This window comes from Schistocerca nitens, chromosome 5 (assembly GCF_023898315.1).
Source record: "Schistocerca nitens isolate TAMUIC-IGC-003100 chromosome 5, iqSchNite1.1, whole genome shotgun sequence".
Lineage (NCBI taxonomy): Eukaryota > Metazoa > Arthropoda > Insecta > Orthoptera > Acrididae > Schistocerca > Schistocerca nitens.
In genome coordinates this window covers 353,968,973-353,987,562 of record NC_064618.1, presented here as the reverse complement: position 1 = coordinate 353,987,562, position 18,590 = coordinate 353,968,973, and positions in this window count along the sequence as shown.

Here is an 18,590-nt window from a genome sequence, read left to right as displayed (position 1 = left end):
ATGATTGGTGCACGTACACCGCTGCACGTCATTGACAGAGGAACTGCAACAGGTCAGGCGTATCGGGACGTCATTTTGCACCAGTATGACCGCCTCTTCAGGGGTGCAGTGGGTCCTACTTTCCTCCTGATGGATGATAACGCATGTCCCCACCGAGCTGCCATCGTAGAGGAGTACCTTGGAACAGAAGATATCAGGCGAATGGAGTGACCTGCCCGTTCTCCAGACCTAAACCCCATCGAGCACGTCTGGGATGCTCCCGGTCGACGTACCGCTGCACGTCTTCAAACTCCAATGACATTTCAGTAGCTCCGCCAGGCACTGGTGCAAGAATGGGAGGCTATACCCCAGCAGCTGCTTGACAACCTGATTCAGAGTATGCCAACCAGTTGTGCGGCCTGTGTACGTGTGCGTGCTGGTCATATCCTATATCGATGTCGGGGTACATGCGCAGGAACAGTGGCGTTTTGTAGCACATGTGTTTCGGGACGGTTTTCTCAACCTATCACCAGTACTGTAGACTTACAGATCTGTCGTGTGTGTTCCCTATGTGCCTATGCTATTAGTGACAGTTTTATGTAGTGCCACGTTGTGTGGCACCAAATTGTGCCATTATCCTTAATTTATGAGCATGGGTGATTATACCATTGTGTTGCTTGTAATTGTTTACGCGTAGCTTTGTGTTCGTAACGCAAAAGTTTTTGCATTACCTCATGCTTACCTCTCTACGAGTATGTGGAAATGTCGTCGTTATATATTCACCATCTGTGAAGCGATATGAATTGATTAGTTTTATTTGAGGTCACATGCCTCCGTGTTTGTGTATACTTTGTAGTCAGTAGGTACGGGTAAATGTTTTGTACTTGCTCAGCGACGATGTATATTCTTATTCTTCATTTGTCAGATGACCAAAATATACTAATAACTAAATCATTTCTTTGAGGTGTGGCCCGTTTTTACATTTGGTACCTATACCACCCGTCGTAAATCTCTTCTTCTGCGCCGTGTCGATGCACTGGTCGCTGCAATATAAAAAACTTATAACTAACTTAAAAACTAATTGTGTTTCGTAGCTCATAGACCACGCATATACTCGGTCATCACATTCATTCGCAGACGTTTTTCATATTTTATTCTTATGTGTTTATATATTTATTTACTTGCATTTGTATTCCTTTTATTCATTTACTGCAAAGGAAGTTACTTTGATATCTCCTACAGTATGTTATCATTTATTAGGCGTCTGTATTCCCTTTCAACCGTTTCAGTTGCAGATTTTTATATTTTTTTAATGCATCAACTAAATTCAATATCTCCTGTGTTATTCAAAGATTTCTACTAGGCCTTTCCTTTTCACCTATTTGATCCTTGCTGTCTTCACTGTTTCATCGTGTAAAGCGACTCAGTCGTCTTCTATTGTATTCCTTTCACCTATTGTACGCTCACTCTGAAACTGTCAACAACCTCTGGTTCTTCACTTAAAACTTCCGGGCTGATAGGCCGTGGTCGAAGTATAAAACTGTCTCCAGACGTTTCGTCTCCGAGTGCGGGAGACATCCTCGGAGGTAAAGCGGCGAACTGCGAAGAGAACTCGAGGAAGCGCTGATTATATAGGCAGTACAGAGGGCGCCACTGTCGATCACAGGCACATCGTATATACAACCGTATGGAGTCTGCAGTGCTACGTGAGAGGATTCATCAGACGCGGCGAGCACTGGCGGTAACCAGCAGTAAACTTTTTCATCTCCACTTGTTTCTTAGTAATACTATGCAGTGTGGTGATTGGAAAAAGATCGATGGTCTAACATTCAATATTATGGAAGTTAGTGCAGAAATATCAGCAAATAGGCAGAAGAAGAAGTTCAATAACTTACAGAACAACATTTCTGGAGATTCAGTTGAGGACAATTCTCGAACTGTTATTAACCTGTCTGATAAAGATTTGTCAAAAGTTGAAATTTCTGTAGTAGCGAAAGGAGGCAATTTTGCTGTGACGCCCCAAAACGTACCCACAGAGGATATTGTAGCAAATATTGAGGCCGGTATCCGTCAGCTTCCACAGCAGTCCGCTGACGTAATTAGGATGGAAACGGCTAGGATTTTACGTACATGTAAGCCACCTAAAAGTAATTTGTCGCAGGCTCAAAGGAAGGCGCTGAGGGATATAAATGGAGATGAAAACATTATTGTTCTCAATGCAGATAAGGGTAATGCCACTGTCATACTGAACAGTGAGGACTATCATGGAATAATCAATGATATTTTGGTTCCCTCCAATTACAAAAAGCTCCAGAAAGATCCGACTACGAAGATTTTAAGAATGACAAATCGACTGGTGAAAGCGTCTTCATTTGGCTCCGACGATAAGAAGCTGCTTTGTAAAACAGAAGCGTACCCACCTAGACTTTATGGCTTACTCAAAGTTCATAAACCTGGGATTCCGTTGAGGCCAATTGTCAGCGCTATAGGCGGATCAACACCCGAGTTAGCTAGACACCTTGCCTCAATGCTGCAGCCTTATGTTGGTAGGACGGACAGTCATATTAAAAATTCAGCTCATTTCATTGACAAGTTAAAGGAAACGAGCGTGGGTCCGGATGATATCCTCGTCAGTTTTGACGTTGTGTCGTTATTTACCATGATTCCGGTAAACGAAGCTATCTTATGCATAGCAGATATTTTTCCTACCGATATTGTGGCATTATTCCGACACTGCCTCACCACGGCCTACTTTCAATATAATAATAACTTTTATGAACAGATTGACGGGGTGGCTATGGGCAGTCCTCTCAGTCCTGCTGTGGCTAACTTATTTATGGAGACTTTTGAACAACGGGCGTTGCAGACTGCCAGTAAGAGACCAGCCAGATGGTATCGCTATGTCGATGACACGTTCGTAGTATGGACACACGGAGCAGAGGAGTTGGATGCCTTTCTGACACATTTAAACAGCATTAATCCGAAAATCCAATTCACTACGGAGACGGAAAGGAATGGGCAATTGAACTTCCTGGATGTGTCTGTGATTAAACGACGGGACGGAACGTTGGGCCATAAGGTGCATAGAAAGCCCACACATACTGATCGTTATCTACACAAAGATTCAAACCACCACCCTAGACAAAAAAGAGGTGTAATGAAAACTTTGGTAGACAGGGCGCACAAACTTTGTGAACCTGTTTATTTAAAAGATGAGATCGAACATTTACGGTCAACTTTCGTGAAGAATGGCTATTCTACCAAGGATATACACTCCTGGAAATGGAAAAAAGAACACATTGACACCGGTGTGTCAGACCCACCATACTTGCTCCGGACACTGCGAGAGGGCTGTACAAGCAATGATCACACGCACGGCACAGCGGACACACCAGGAACCGCGGTGTTCGCCGTCGAATGGCGCTAGCTGCGCAGCATTTGTGCACCGCCGCCGTCAGTGTCAGCCAGTTTGCCGTGGCATACGGAGCTCCATCGCAGTCTTTAACACTGGTAGCATGCCGCGACAGCGTGGACGTGAACCGTATGTGCAGTTGACGGACTTTGAGCGAGGGCGTATAGTGGGCATGCGGGAGGCCGGGTGGACGTACCGCCGAATTGCTCAACACGTGGGGCGTGAGGTCTCCACAGTACATCGATGTTGTCGCCAGTGGTCGGCGGAAGGTGCACGTGCCCGTCGATCTGGGACCGGACCGCAGCGACGCACGGATGCACGCCAAGACCGTAGGATCCTACGCAGTGCCGTAGGGTACCGCACCGCCACTTCCCAGCAAATTAGGGACACTGTTGCTCCTGGGGTATCGGCGAGGACCATTCGCAACCGTCTCCATGAAGCTGGGCTACGGTCCCGCACACCGTTAGGCCGTCTTCCGCTCACGCCCCAACATCGTGCAGCCCGCCTCCAGTGGTGTCGCGACAGGCGTGAATGGAGGGACGAATGGAGACGTGTCGTCTTCAGCGATGAGAGTCGCTTCTGCCTTGGTGCCAATGATGGTCGTATGCGTGTTTGGCGCAGTGCAGGTGAGCGCCACAATCAGGACTGCAAACGACCGAGGCACACAGGGCCAACACCCGGCATCATGGTGTGGGGAGCGATCTCCTACACTGGCCGTACACCACTGGTGATCGTCGAGGGGACACTGAATAGTGCACGGTACATCCAAACCGTCATCGAACCCATCGTTCTACCATTCCTAGACCGGCAAGGGAACTTGCTGTTCCAACAGGACAATGCACGTCCGCATGTATCCCGTGCCACCCAACGTGCTCTAGAAGGTGTAAGTCAACTACCCTGGCCAGCAAGCTCTCCGGATCTGTCCCCCATTGAGCATGTTTGGGGCTGGATGAAGCGTCGTCTCACGCGGTCTGCACGTCCAGCACGAACGCTGATCCAACTGAGGCGCCAGGTGGAAATGGCATAGCAAGCCGTTCCACAGGACTACATCCAGCATCTCTACGATCGTCTCCATGGGAGAATAGCAGCCTGCATTGCTGCGAAAGGTGGATATACACTGTACTAGTGCCGACATTGTGCATGCTCTGTTGCCTGTGTCTATGTGCCTATGGTTCTGTCAGTGTGATCATGTGATGTATCTGACCCCAGGAATGTGTCAATAAAGTTTCCCCTTCCTGGGACAATGAATTCACGGTGTTCTTATTTCAATTTCCAGGAGTGTAGATCGAGTACTTCGCTCTAGGCAGAGAATCAGGAGTAACGACGAACAACAGTCGTCCAAGGGCAAAGTTTTTTCTTCCGTTCATTAGTAAGGTCACAGATCGCATTGGGAAAGTTTTAGGCAAGTATGGGGTGGAAACTATTTTCAGACCCACTAGGAAAACAAAAGAATTTTTAAGGTCGGCAAAAGATGCACGGCACCATTTGGCTACACCGGGGGTATATAAAATTCCTTGCAGTTGTGGACAGGTTTACATTGGTACCACAAAGGGAAGTGTGAACACCCGTCTCGTCGAACTTAAGAGTAATTGCCGCCTGGGCCACACTGATAAATCGGCCGTAGCGGAATATGTTTACCAGGAAGGTGATCATGAAATAAAATGCAGCGAGACGAGCGTCATATCAAAAACCTCGCATCATTATGCACGCTTGTATAGAGAGGCTATCGAGATTGATAAACATCGTAATAATTTTAACAGGAAAGACGGTGTTAAACTGGATAAAATTTGGATGTTAGCGTTGCACCGCAAGCGTGACGATCGATTACTTTCAATCGAGAATGTTGGCATTACCAGAGACAATCTCACAGCCGACTCCACGTGATTGACAGTGGCGCCCTCTGTACTGTCTATATAATCAGCGCTTCCTCGAGTTCTCTTCGCAATTCACCGCTTTACCTCCGAGGATGTCTCCCGCAGTCGGAGACGAAACGTCAGGAGAGAGTTTTATACTTCGATCACGGCCTATCAGCCCGGAAGTTTTCAGTGAAGACAATACCGACCGTGAAAGTTTACATTGTATGATCAACCTCTGGTTCTTTTCAAACTATTAAAATTCCACCTCATTAGTTTCCTACTTTTTTGAGATTTCTTTAGTTTTAGTCTACAGTTCACAACCAACAAATTGTGGTCAGTCTACAGCTGCCCCTGGAAATGTCCTACAATTTAAAATCTGGTTCCTAAACCCATGCCTTACTATTACGTAACCAGTCTGAAACCTTGTGGTGTCTCCATGCCTCTTCCTCATATATATCCTTCTTACATGATTCTTAAACCAAGTGTTAGCTGTGTAAAATTCTACCAGGCCACTTCCTCTTTCATTCTTTTGCCCCGGTCCATATTCATCTACAATTTGCCCTTCTTTCTTTTCCTACTCGCGAATTCTAGCTCCAATCACAATTAAATTTTCGTCTCCCTTAAACTATCTGGATAATTCCTTTTATTTCGTCATACATTTCTTCAATCTGTTCCTCATCTGCAGAGCTAGTAGGCTATCTTGGCTGCAATAATGCGTTCACTATGGTGTTCATAAGAGCTTACCTGCATTCCTGTTTTCTTATTCATTATCAAACATATTCTTGTATTACCGCTATTTCACTTTGTACTCGTAACACCGTATTCACCTACCCAGAAGATATAAATTTAACTTATCTATTTCCGTTTTTAAATGTCCTAACTCACGTGCACGATTAAGGCATATAACATTCCATTCTCCGGTCTGTAGAACGTCAGTTTTGGTTTTCATTATGACGACATCCTCGTGAGTAGTCCTCGTCCGGAGATCTGAATGGAAGACTATTTTTACCTCCAGACTATTTTACCCAAGAGAATGCCATCATCATTTACCCATACAGTAGAGCTACATGCCCTAGGAAAAAATTACGGCTGTAGCTTCCCCTTGCTTTCAGCCATTAGCAAAACCAGCACAGTAAGGCCAGATCGTTCAATCATCCAGACTGCTGCCTCTGAATCTACTAAAAAGGCTGCTGCCCCTCTTCAGGAACTACACGTTTTTCTGGCGGCTCAACAGATACCCCTCCGTTTTGGTTGCACCTGCGGTACGGTTACCTGTACCTCTGAGTCATGCAGGTCATCCCACCAACGGCAAAGTCCGTGGTTCAAGAATTTATTCTATCATTTTAGTGATGAACCCGTCATCACAGATAGGTTGCGTGTCTTCCAATCGATTTTTTTAGCTTCAGAAACCGCTTTCAACTTACATGAAGTTACTAATGCTGTAAACAGTTTCCGCAAAACTGATTTTAGCGACACAGCCTCGTGACACTATTGACTACATTCGTAGACGCTGCATCATCATTCACAACAGTTGTTTCATCTGTCCGTATACTGCGAGACGACTCATCCGATTCTGGACAATCTAATAGGCACAGAACTAAATGTATCAGCTTGTCAAATTGTCACTTATATTTCGTCACTGAAAAAACTGCTTAGTCATGGGCACCATTACGCCTGCAGACCACATGCGATGTGGCTTCTACACACCACTGACGCCTACTGACTGTCTCCGATTGTGTTGTCACTTATCCCAAGAGGGCCGGCCGCGGTGGTCTCGTGGTTAAGGCGCTCAGTCCGGAACCGCGCTACTGCTACGGTCGCAGGTTCGAATCCTGCCTCGGGCATGGATGTGTTTGATGTCCTTAGGTTAGTTAGGTTTAAGTAGTTCTAAGTTCTAGGGGACTGATGACCATAGATGTTAAGTCCCATAGTGCTCTGAGCCATTTGTTGAACTGAGCACAATTCGTCAAGTGGTTTTAGGCCCTCACGTAAAGGACTTGATGAAAACCCATGAACGAAGGTTCATTAACGTGATCAGTTGCTTACAATACTTTTTATTGGCTTTCACAGTTGCTCATTTATTTTACATTTCAATTTACACTGAACACACTCACGTCCTCTTTGACAGGCTCGTGGAGAAATAATCGAGAACATACTAACGTCGGAGATGCTGTCAGCGATACACCTCGCTACTGCTAGTGGAATACTATGGTGATACGAGCTTCTGCACACTGAGCACTTGAGACAAGACGTGAATTAGCTTTTGATTATGTTTTTTTTTATTTCTGATCTTTCCTTGACTCACAAGTGGAGGCCACAACGTTTGGAACGCGGATTTACTGTAAACTTCGTACACTCGTAGTACTTCATGAGGACAACAAAATGTGTAAGCAGCAGCGCGTACTTCTCAATCGTTACTGAGAAAATCGCAAGATAATTTCGGTCGTCAAATATATATCTGTGCGTGGCCATTTTTACCATTAAGCGGGGGTAGCCGAATGGTGCCGGCACGGTAGCTCAGTGGGTTCGATCAGAGCGTTAGCAACTCTTTATAATAAAAAAACTGAGCGAACTGATCAACGAACAAACTGAACAGGTGTCATCGAACGTCCGCCCTCAACAAATTCAACGAACAATATAGAACAACATGTTTTCTAAAACACTTTTATTATATTTACAATGTTATTTGGCAGTCTATTAATTTTTATTATTACAAATAATATAATATTCATAACTATCGACTAGTAAACGACCAAACGCATAAAGTGATACTGAAAATGTATGCTTGTCCGTGTCTTCAAAACTGTTCGTATTTAATCGAAGAGAACGAGACATTGCTTCTCGGAAGACGCTGTTACAATACACTCGATACTGCATAACCAACTATCAGCGCCGATTTTTAAGGAAATACTGGGTTACGCATGGTTTGCTTCCAAATTATCGTCTGAAACAGAAGTTTCTGAAAATGTTAACTGTTGTGGCGTAACAAGCGAGCAACGCCACACTGAGAAGGAAGCCGATAGGCACGCGTTAATCTCACGTAGGCTAGAGAGAGGTCTGAAACAGGATACGTAATGAATGATAGCAAGAAAAGAACGTAGCTACTAGAACACTTAACTTTTTATATAGTCCTTTGGTATACAGCATTCTTGATGATACAAGTGAGACTCATAAGAAACATGCAATGTTACAATTGGCGCCTTGCTAGGTCGTAGCCACTAACTTAGCTGAAGGCTATTCTAACTGTCTCTCGGCAAATGAGAGTAGGCTTCGTACGTCTAGTCGCTAGCAATGTCGTCCGTACAACTGGGGCGAGTTCTAGTAAGTCTCTCGCGACCTGCCTTGTGGTGGCGCTCGGTCTGCGATCACACAGTGGCGACACGCGGGTCCGACATGTACTAATGGACCGCGGCCGATTTCAGCTACCACCTAGCAAGTGTGGTGTCTAGCGATGACACCACATTCCTCCCCCGCAAATCGGCGAACGGTCGTGTTATAAGGCTTCCGCCCGCCGTGGGGAGGACCCCGTGTTGACGTATGTGATGAGGTGGGGAGCCTAACAACAGGCGAGGCTGTGCCACCCGCACCCTGCCATTCGGTCCGAGGGGAGCTAGGAAACGCCTGAAAACCTAGTCCAGGGTGCACGTCAACATGCGGAGTATGCGCCCGTAATGAGACAGGAGGGGCCGAAGGGTCGACCTCCATGGCGTCGGGGTATCCGACGCGCGATGACGACATCTGGTCCGGAGCGGGCAAGAGTTCCATGGCGGAGGACGGCTGGTCACGTGAAGCGATCGGCGGCGCGTGACCCAGGGAGGCGCCATGCGGTGGCGGCGACGCGTCCTCTGCGGGCGGCGCCGGCGGGAGAACAGGCGGCGGCGGCGCGTCGCCATGAGGCAAAATGGAAGGCAGCGGCGGTAACACCTGGGGATGAGGCGAGCCAGTAGATGGGTCCCCAGGGCGCTGACCAGACGGCACCGTCGCTGAAAGCAGACGGGGAGCGGCAGAACCCAGGCGACGACAGAGGCGCAGCTGATTGAGATGCCGACGCACCTCACCAGAGGCCCCCAAAACCAAATACATCGCGCGGCCGAGGCAGCGAAGAATGCGCCCTGCGAGCCAACGCCGTGAACCGCGATAGTTGCGATAGAAAACAACGTCGCCAGGAGCAAAAGCAGGAGTCTGCCGCTGCACAGGAACCTGATGCGGCGGATGCAGCAAAGACATCAAGGTTCGATGAGGACGACCATGGAGCAACTCAGCCGGCGAGCGACCATCGCGGGGTTGAGAGCGATACGAGGACAAAAAGTGCAACAATGCGTCCTCCCGAGAATGCGACTCTTTCAACTTCAACATCTGTGACTTGAAAGTCCGGACTAATCGTTCAGCGGCACCGTTTGACTGAGGCGAAAACGGCGCGGATGTCAGATGTTGAATACCATTGGCCTTGCAAAATGACTGAAATTCTGCGGACATGAATTGTGGGCCATTGTCGGAAACAATAGTCTGTGGAAGACCTTCAATGCAAAAGATTGCGATAACGCTTGGATGGTGGCAGAAGACGTCGTGGAAGACATCTGGACAACAAAAGGAAAATTACTGAAAGAATCGACCACAACCAACCATCGAGCATTCCAGAATGGACCAGCAAAATCGATGTGCAAGCGTTGCCAAGGGGAAGTGGCTTTCGGCCATGCAAAGAATTTCCGCGGCGGTGCGGATTGTTGTTCGGCACACGCCATGCAAGAAGAGCACATATTCGTAATCGCAGCATCGATTCCGAAACAAGTACAGTGCTGTCTAGCAAGTTGTTTCGTTCGCACTATACCCCAATGTCCTTGGTGAAGAAGCCGTAAGACAGAGGACTGTAACGAACGTGGGACCATGACTCTGGACTGATCATTATCAGAACGCAACAACAAAACACCACGTCGTACAAAAAGTCTCTCCTTGTGAGCAAAAAATCGGCGAACCAATGGATCCTCGATCCGTGACTTTGACAAGGGCCATTGCATAGCAACGAAACGCAGAACGGTAGCAAGGACAGGGTCAGCAGCTGTGGCTAAAGCTACACGACGAAAATCAATCGGAAACGATTCGACCACGTCATCGGTTTTCGAGTCAATGAACATGCAAGCAAGTTCGGAAGAATCGAATGCTTTATCCTCAGCAACAGGCAAACGGGACAACGCATCGGCGTTTCCGTGCTTAGCAGTGGACCGATACAAGATATCGTAGCGGTACTGCGAGAGGAACAGAGACCAGCGAATGAATTTCTGCGCTGTACGTGGAGGTACAGGCTTGTTCGGACGAAAAAGCGACGTCTAAGGTTTGTGATCCGTGATGATGGTAAAGTGACGACCATACAAGAAATCATGAAACTTAGTAACACCAAACACGAGAGCTAAAGCTGCTTTCTCTATCTGTGAATAATTTCTTTGCGCAGATGAGAGCAATTATGACGCAAAGGCAATAGGGCGATCATGCGATCCATCTTTGTACGCAAGCACAGCACCGATCCCGAAATCCGATGCATCTACCATCAACAAAAGTGGTTTCTGGGGATCGAATGGCGTAAGGCAAGTATTTGAAAGTAACGCCGATTTCAACTGGCGAAAGGCGCGTTCGCATTCCGTCGTCCAGACGAACGGAACACCTTTACGGCGTAAGCGATGAAGCGGAGCTGAAATGGCAGAAGCATTGCGCCGAAATTTATGATAATAATTTATATTACCCAGCACACTCTGTAGCTGCTTAACATTCCGTGGCGAAGGCAAGTCCTGTATGGCACGGAGGTGCTCCGGACTCGGATGTATGCCTTGGGCATTGAGGACATGGCCCAAATATGGTAAGTCACGAGCAAAAAACACACATTTGTCCTTCCTCAACCGAAGACCATTTTGTCGCAAGACCTGAAATAATGTGCGGAGGTTGGCTAAATGTTCGGCGACCGTCTGTCCGGAGATCACAATATCGTCCAGATAGTTCGTAGCAGTAGGGACCGACGCACAAACAGTTCGTAAATATTGTTGAAACAAAGCAGGGGCGGATGCACACCCGAATGACAGTCGTTTGAAGCGGTACAAGCCAAGATGCGTGTTTACCACCAAGACGCGCTGGGATTCTTCGTCCACAGGTATTTGCAAGTACGCATCTGCTAGGTCCAACTTTGAAAAATATTTACCCGGGCACAGTTTGTCAAAAAGATCTTCCGGGCGGGGCAAAGGAAAAGTTGCAGTCACAAGTTGTGGATTCACAGTTGCCTTGAAGTCCACACAAAGTCTCAATTTTCCGGAAGGTTTTGGCAAAATAACTAAGGGCGAGGCCCAGAGAGAAGCCTGCACACGTTCAATTACACCTTGCGATTCTAAATCGTGTAATGTTCTTGCGACCTCATCACGCAATGCGTGGGGAACATTGCGCGCTCTGAAAAATTTCGGTTGCACGTTCACTTTCAGTTCCAAATGTGCTTCATAGTTCTTAGCGCAACCAAGGCCCGTTGCAAAAATGTCTGCAAATTCTTCACAAAGACGAGAAACACTGTCTGAAGGCACAGTCTGGTTCACTGATAGGACCTGATTTATTATAGACAAGTTAAACAATTGAAATAAATCTAACCCAAACAACTTCACTGCCGTAGAAGAACGAAGAACGTAAAATGACAAGTTTTGTTTGTCCTTTGTATGTGGCAAGAAGGCTGCACTGTCCTAACACAGGTATATGCTGTCCCGAGTAACTATTTAACTGAACATTCGCGGCACGCAACGGCGGTTTGCCCAGTTGGTTGTACGTGTCTTTATTGAGCAATGAAACTGGAGCTCCGGTATCGAGCTGGAATGGGATCACTTTGCCTTCGAAGTCCAAGTCGACAAAAAGTTTATTATCCTGCTGACGACAATAGCGACTTTCACGTGCAATTTGAACTGATACAGGTACAGAAGCACTTGCGACTTTACGGGATTTCCGGCGACGTCGACGCACACGTTTTGTGGGCCGAACACAGTCACTGTCAGATAAAGTGGCACTGGACGGGGTGGAATTAACTACATGAATGTCCATGGGCGAAGGTTCACGAGCCCGAGTATTCTGGGTTCGATTCCGGCGCGAAGCAAAGGGCCTGGAATTGTTGTGAATGTCTGATCTAAGATTTTTCTGGCAAACACTTTGGACATGCCCTTTCTTGTTACAGAAAAAGCAAATAGCTTGGCGTGACGGGCAGTTTTCACGCGAATGTCTAGTTGCACACCGCGGGCATGATTTCACTGCATTTGCTTGCTTACGCGGCGCACGTGTTTGCGAGCTAGGCTGCCGCTGCGCGGACGGGCGCGAGGGCCGCTTAGCGTCCCGTGCAGCGGGCCCGGCGGGCCGGTTAATGTGACACACTGCTGGCGAAGTTTCAAATGATTCCTGAGCAAAGTCAAGTGTGTCTTGCCTATCCAATATGTCTATCACTTGTTGAAGGGAGGGATTAACTAGTTTCAAAATCTGTTCCCTTATGCGAACATCAGAAACGTTCTGTGCTATTACATCACGCACCATAGTATCTGAATAAGGAAGTCCACATTCACACTGAAAATCACAATCCCTAGTAAGTCCTTGCAAAGTTGCAACCCACTCCCTATTAGTCTGACTGGCCGTACGTTTTGTACGAAAGAACGTATACCTTTTTGCAACGACATTAACTGTTTCTTTGAAATAGGCATCTAAAGCAGACAAAATTTCTTCGTAGGACAGAGTTGCTACATCGCGCCGGGGAAATAATTTCACTATCACACGGTAGGTGGACACACCGACACAAGAAAGCAAAAACGGCTGCCGCTCATTACCTTGAATTCTGTAGGCGGCGAGATGAAACCCAAATTGTCGAGACCATTCCGGCCACGTCTCGTGGGTTGAATCAAAATTACGGAAGGACGGTGCAACGGCGTGTTGTGGCTGCGGTAGCGATGAAGCGGCGGCTGCCGCATCGTGTTGCAGCGCACGTTGACCCTGGACGAGCTGTCCAAGGGCATCCAATAACGCCTGCGTCTGCTGATTCTGCAAGCGATAAAATTCGGACAGTACATCTGGAGATTGTGGCGAAGCCATGACACAATTAAATCAGAGCAAAGCAAGCAGAAAGACCAAGATCCGTTGTTGATTCGTCGCCAAACTGTTGTGGCGTAACAAGCGAGCTACGCCACACTGAGAAGGAAGCCGATAGGCACGCGTTAATCTCACGTAGGCTAGAGAGAGGTCTGAAACAGGATACGTAATGAATGATAGCAAGAAAAGAACGTAGCTACTAGAACACTTAACTTTTTATATAGTCCTTTGGTATACAGCATTCTTGATGATACAAGTGAGACTCATAAGAAACATGCAATGTTACAATTGGCGCCTTGCTAGGTCGTAGCCACTAACTTAGCTGAAGGCTATTCTAACTGTCTCTCGGCAAATGAGAGTAGGCTTCGTACGTCTAGTCGCTAGCAATGTCGTCCGTACAACTGGGGCGAGTTCTAGTAAGTCTCTCGCGACCTGCCTTGTGGTGGCGCTCGGTCTGCGATCACACAGTGGCGACACGCGGGTCCGACATGTACTAATGGACCGCGGCCGATTTCAGCTACCACCTAGCAAGTGTGGTGTCTAGCGGTGACACCACATTAACGAGGTTTGTTTTTCCACGGAAAACGTCAAAAGACCTTGCGTATGCGGAAACATAGCATTTATTCAATGCACCTGATGCCGTTTAACTTTATGTTTTCCATGTTTTTACGAAAAATACCATCCTGCAACTTGTACTCGTAATGTCGAAAGCGACGATTAATTGTATATCTTTCGAAAGCCGTCTGTGCCGGTCAAAACTTGGAGGTAACAAGTCGTTTCGGGCTCACTTTATGCGTTTGGTCGATTACTAGTCGATAGTTATGAATATTACATTATTTGTGATAATAAAAATTAGCAAACTGCCAAATAACATTGTAAATTTAATAAAAGTTCATCTGATTACATGTATTTTCCCCATTATATCAACTATAATATAAATAGTAAAGAAAACGACTCTGTTGAAAATAAAAAAAAAAAACTGACGAACGGAACTCGATCCTGCGATCCAGCGGCTTGGAGTTCAACCACTTTTTTTAAACATTTTTTCTGGGCGGACGTTGGATAACACTCGTTCAGTTTTTATATTAGAGAGGGTAGATAATGCTCTGACCGAATACGCTGAGCTACCGTGCCGGCACCACTCGGCTGCAGCCGCTTCATGGTAAAAGTGACCACGTACAGATATACACTCCTGGAAATTGAAATAAGAACACAGTGAATTCATTGTCCCAGGAAGGGGAAACTTTATTGACACATTCCTGGGGTCAGATACATCACATGATCACACTGACAGAACCACAGGCACATAGACACAGGCAACAGAGCATGCACAATGTCGGCACTAGTACAGTGTATATCCACCTTTCGCAGCAATGCAGGCTGCTATTCTCCCATGGAGACGATCGTAGAGATGCTGGATGTAGTCCTGTGGAACGGCTTGCCATGCCATTTCCACCTGGCGCCTCAGTTGGACCAGCGTTCGTGATGGACGTGCAGACCGCGTGAGACGACGCTTCATCCAGTCCCAAACATGCTCAATGGGGGACAGATCCGGAGATCTTGCTGGCCAGGGTAGTTGACTTACACCTTCTAGAGCACGTTGGGTGGCACGGGATACATGCGGACGTGCATTGTCCTGTTGGAACAGCATGTTCCCTTGCCGGTCTAGGAATGGTAGAACGATGGGTTCGATGACGGTTTGGATGTACCGTGCACTATTCAGTGTCCCCTCGACGATCACCAGTGGTGTACGGCCAGTGTAGGAGATCGCTCCCCACACCATGATGCCGGGTGTTGGCCCTGTGTGCCTCGGTCGTATGCAGGCCTGATTGTGGCGCTCACCTGCACGGCGCCAAACACGCATACGACCATCATTGGCACCAAGGCAGAAGCGACTCTCATCCCTGAAGACGACACGTCTCCATTCGTCCCTCCATTCACGCCTGTCGCGACACCACTGGAGGCGGGCTGCACGATGTTGGGGCGTGAGCGGAAGACAGCCTAACGGTGTGCGGGACCGTAGCCCAGCTTCATGGAGACGGTTGCGAATGGTCCTCGCCGATACCCCAGGAGCAACAGTGTCCCTAATTTGCTGGGAAGTGGCGGTGCGGTCCCCTACGGCACTGCGTAGGATCCTACGGTCTTGGCGTGCATCCGTGCATCGCTGCGGTCCGGTCCCAGGTCGACGGGCACATGCACCTTCCGCCGACCACTGGCGACAACATCGATGTACTGTGGAGACCTCACGCCCCACGTGTTGAGCAATTCGGCGGTACGTCCACCCGGCCTCCCGCATGCCCACTATACGCCCTCGCTCAAAGTCCGTCAACTGCACATACGGTTCACGTCCACGCTGTCGCGGCATGCTACCAGTGTTAAAGACTGCGATGGAGCTCCGTATGCCACGGCAAACTGGCTGACACTGACGGCGGCGGTGCACAAATGCTGCGCAGCTAGCGCCATTCGACGGCCAACACCGCGGTTCCTGGTGTGTCCGCTGTGCCGTGCGTGTGATCATTGCTTGTACAGCCCTCTCGCAGTGTCCGGAGCAAGTATGGTGGGTCTGACACACCGGTGTCAATGTGTTCTTTTTTCCATTTCCAGGAGTGTATATTTGACGACCGAAATTATCTTGCGATTATCTCAGTAACGCTTGAGAAGTACGCGCTACTGCTTACACACTTTGTTGTACCCATAGAGTACTACGAGTGTACGAAGTTTGCAGTAAATCCGCGTTCCAAACGTCGTGGCCTCCCCTTGTAAGTCTTTTTCGGTGCCCATATGCCCCCAGTAACCAGTCAATTTTGATATTATCTTGTTCATTCATTATGTGTTTGCTTTGCATTGTAGTGTCTTATTATCTTGTATTCCGCACGTAATTATTATATTTCGTAGATTTGTGTCCCAAAATGTTGATTGGAGTTTCTAGCCTTTATGTGAATTCATTTGCTATTACTGTGAGCTCTTTCGAGCAGAATATTGTGTAACTGTTTCGGCATTGATTACGATTAAATGTGTGGTGTGCTCGTAATTGTTTGGAAATTTTCTTAGTTTTGCGGAGGCTATTGAGCACCAAGATTTTTTTCTAACAGGTTGTGACTTGTAGTGAACAAAATCGTCAGTTACCGTCAGATGCAGTATTTCAGCGAGCTTTTAAAAGAGTTCGCGCTCCAGTCGCCAGAGGTGCTTGGTTGTGGTCTGTTCTCTGTTTGCATTGCGACGTTCTATGAGTGATACATAGGACGACTGCTTCTTGAAATTGACAGAGTCTTGTGAAGCTCTATCCCATCGCTAACTAGTCTCAAGTACTACCAAGTGTGTTTTCTGTGTTTATTGGTGAATAAATATTGGTCACACGTTCCTGCTACATTGAAGTCCATATTTCGTACACCTCACTGAGTATTTCGAACGTGCAGTTATAGATGTGACGGATAACCCATGACTGCGCCGACAGACTAATGAAGCCAGAATCTGCGCGGCTTTTATGAAATAAGTATGCTGTCTAATATTGTGTAGAAACGAAAAGCTCCTTGAGACAGTTTCGAGTGGTGTTATTTTGTTGACTGGAGGAAATCGTAACCGTCATACCGAGTACGTATGTAGAAAACGACAGAGCTTCTGGAACCACAGTTCGCAGGATTACGCATATATTATATCTCACGTAACTTGTTTCTCACGTTGTTTCATAATACTTACCCGAGATTTTTCTAGAATGAGACGCCCTTTTGTCCTGAATGAATTGTCCTGGAGCGCACTGTATACAAAGTGTGATGAAAAACAATGGTTCAAATGGCTCTGAGCACTATGAGACTTAACTGTTGTGGTCATCAGTCCCCTAGAACTTAGAACTATTTAAACCTAACTAACCTAAGGACAACACACACATCCATGCCCGAGGCAGGATTCGAACCTGCGACCGTAGCGGTCACGCGGTTCCAGACTGTAGCGCCTAGAACCGCACGGCTACTCCGGCCGGCAGGTGTGATGAACATGTTTGCATTTAGTTAAGAGTAATTCGAGTATAAATTTGTTACATGTAGATAATGCGATCATATTTATATTTATAGTGTCTTATTAATTAGGACACAAGTTTCGTTTCCCACTCGTTCATCTCATCCCGTCTGTGTCCGCATCCACTGCTTTTCATAGAACATTCGTGTGAAGATTAAACAACTATTTTAGCAGCAGATTAGCAAAACATTCAGATATAAAATGCTGAAGTTTTGATAGCCGTGTAGTCAGTCCATTGGCGCGATTACTGGCTGAAAGACATAATGAAACGTCGCTTTCCTTCCGCTATCTCAACAGGGCAGCTAGATTGTTAAAAGTATGGTTAGAGACAATATGGTATGTTTGTCATGTGCAATCAACGACGTTATCTATATGTATGTTTTTGTTACAATAATAGTAAATTAATTCCGTCGCGTCTGGATATCACTATAAGCCCGGTGTCCTTGTACATTCATTGTCTATTGTGTTAGTGTACTTAACATCAATGTGCTTACATAATCATTCTTCGTCAGAACTCCATAAAAATCAATGTTGATCAGCTGCAGTTGTCTACTTGATTTAAATTATAGTAAACAAATTCCATTCACTCCTTGACTCCGGCTTCAATTAGTTAAACTTTCATCAGTCAATTTGGAATGACCGGCACGTACTTTGTACCTTTATCGAAAATGCTGTGTGTACCGTATACAGGCGAATATCGGGTTCTTCAGCAGTGGACTGCTGCTTGCGGTGTGTCTCAATTCAGATAGTAAGTTTCACAGCATATCTACACTATTCGTCCATAAAGGCTGATTTTACGAGGGCAGTTCAATAAGTAATGCAACACTTTTTTTTCTGAAACAGGGGTTGTTTTATTCAGCATTGAAATACACCAGGTTATTCCCCAATCTTTTAGCTACACAACACTATTTTTCAACGTAATCTCCATTCAATGCTACGGCCTTACTCCACCTTGAAATGAGGGCCTGTATGCCTGCATGGTACCATTCCACTGGTCGATGTCGGAGCCAACGTCGTACTGCATCAATAACTTCTTCATCATCCGCGTAGTGCCTCCCACGGATTGCGTCCTTCATTGGGCCAAACATATGGAAATCCGGCGGTGCGAGATCGGGGCTGTAGGGTGCATGAGGAAGAACAGTCCACTGAAGTTTTGTGAGCTCCTCTCGGGTGCGAAGACTTGTGTGAGGTCTTGCGTTGTCATGAAGAAGGAGAAGTTCGTTCAGATTTTTGTGCCTACGAACACG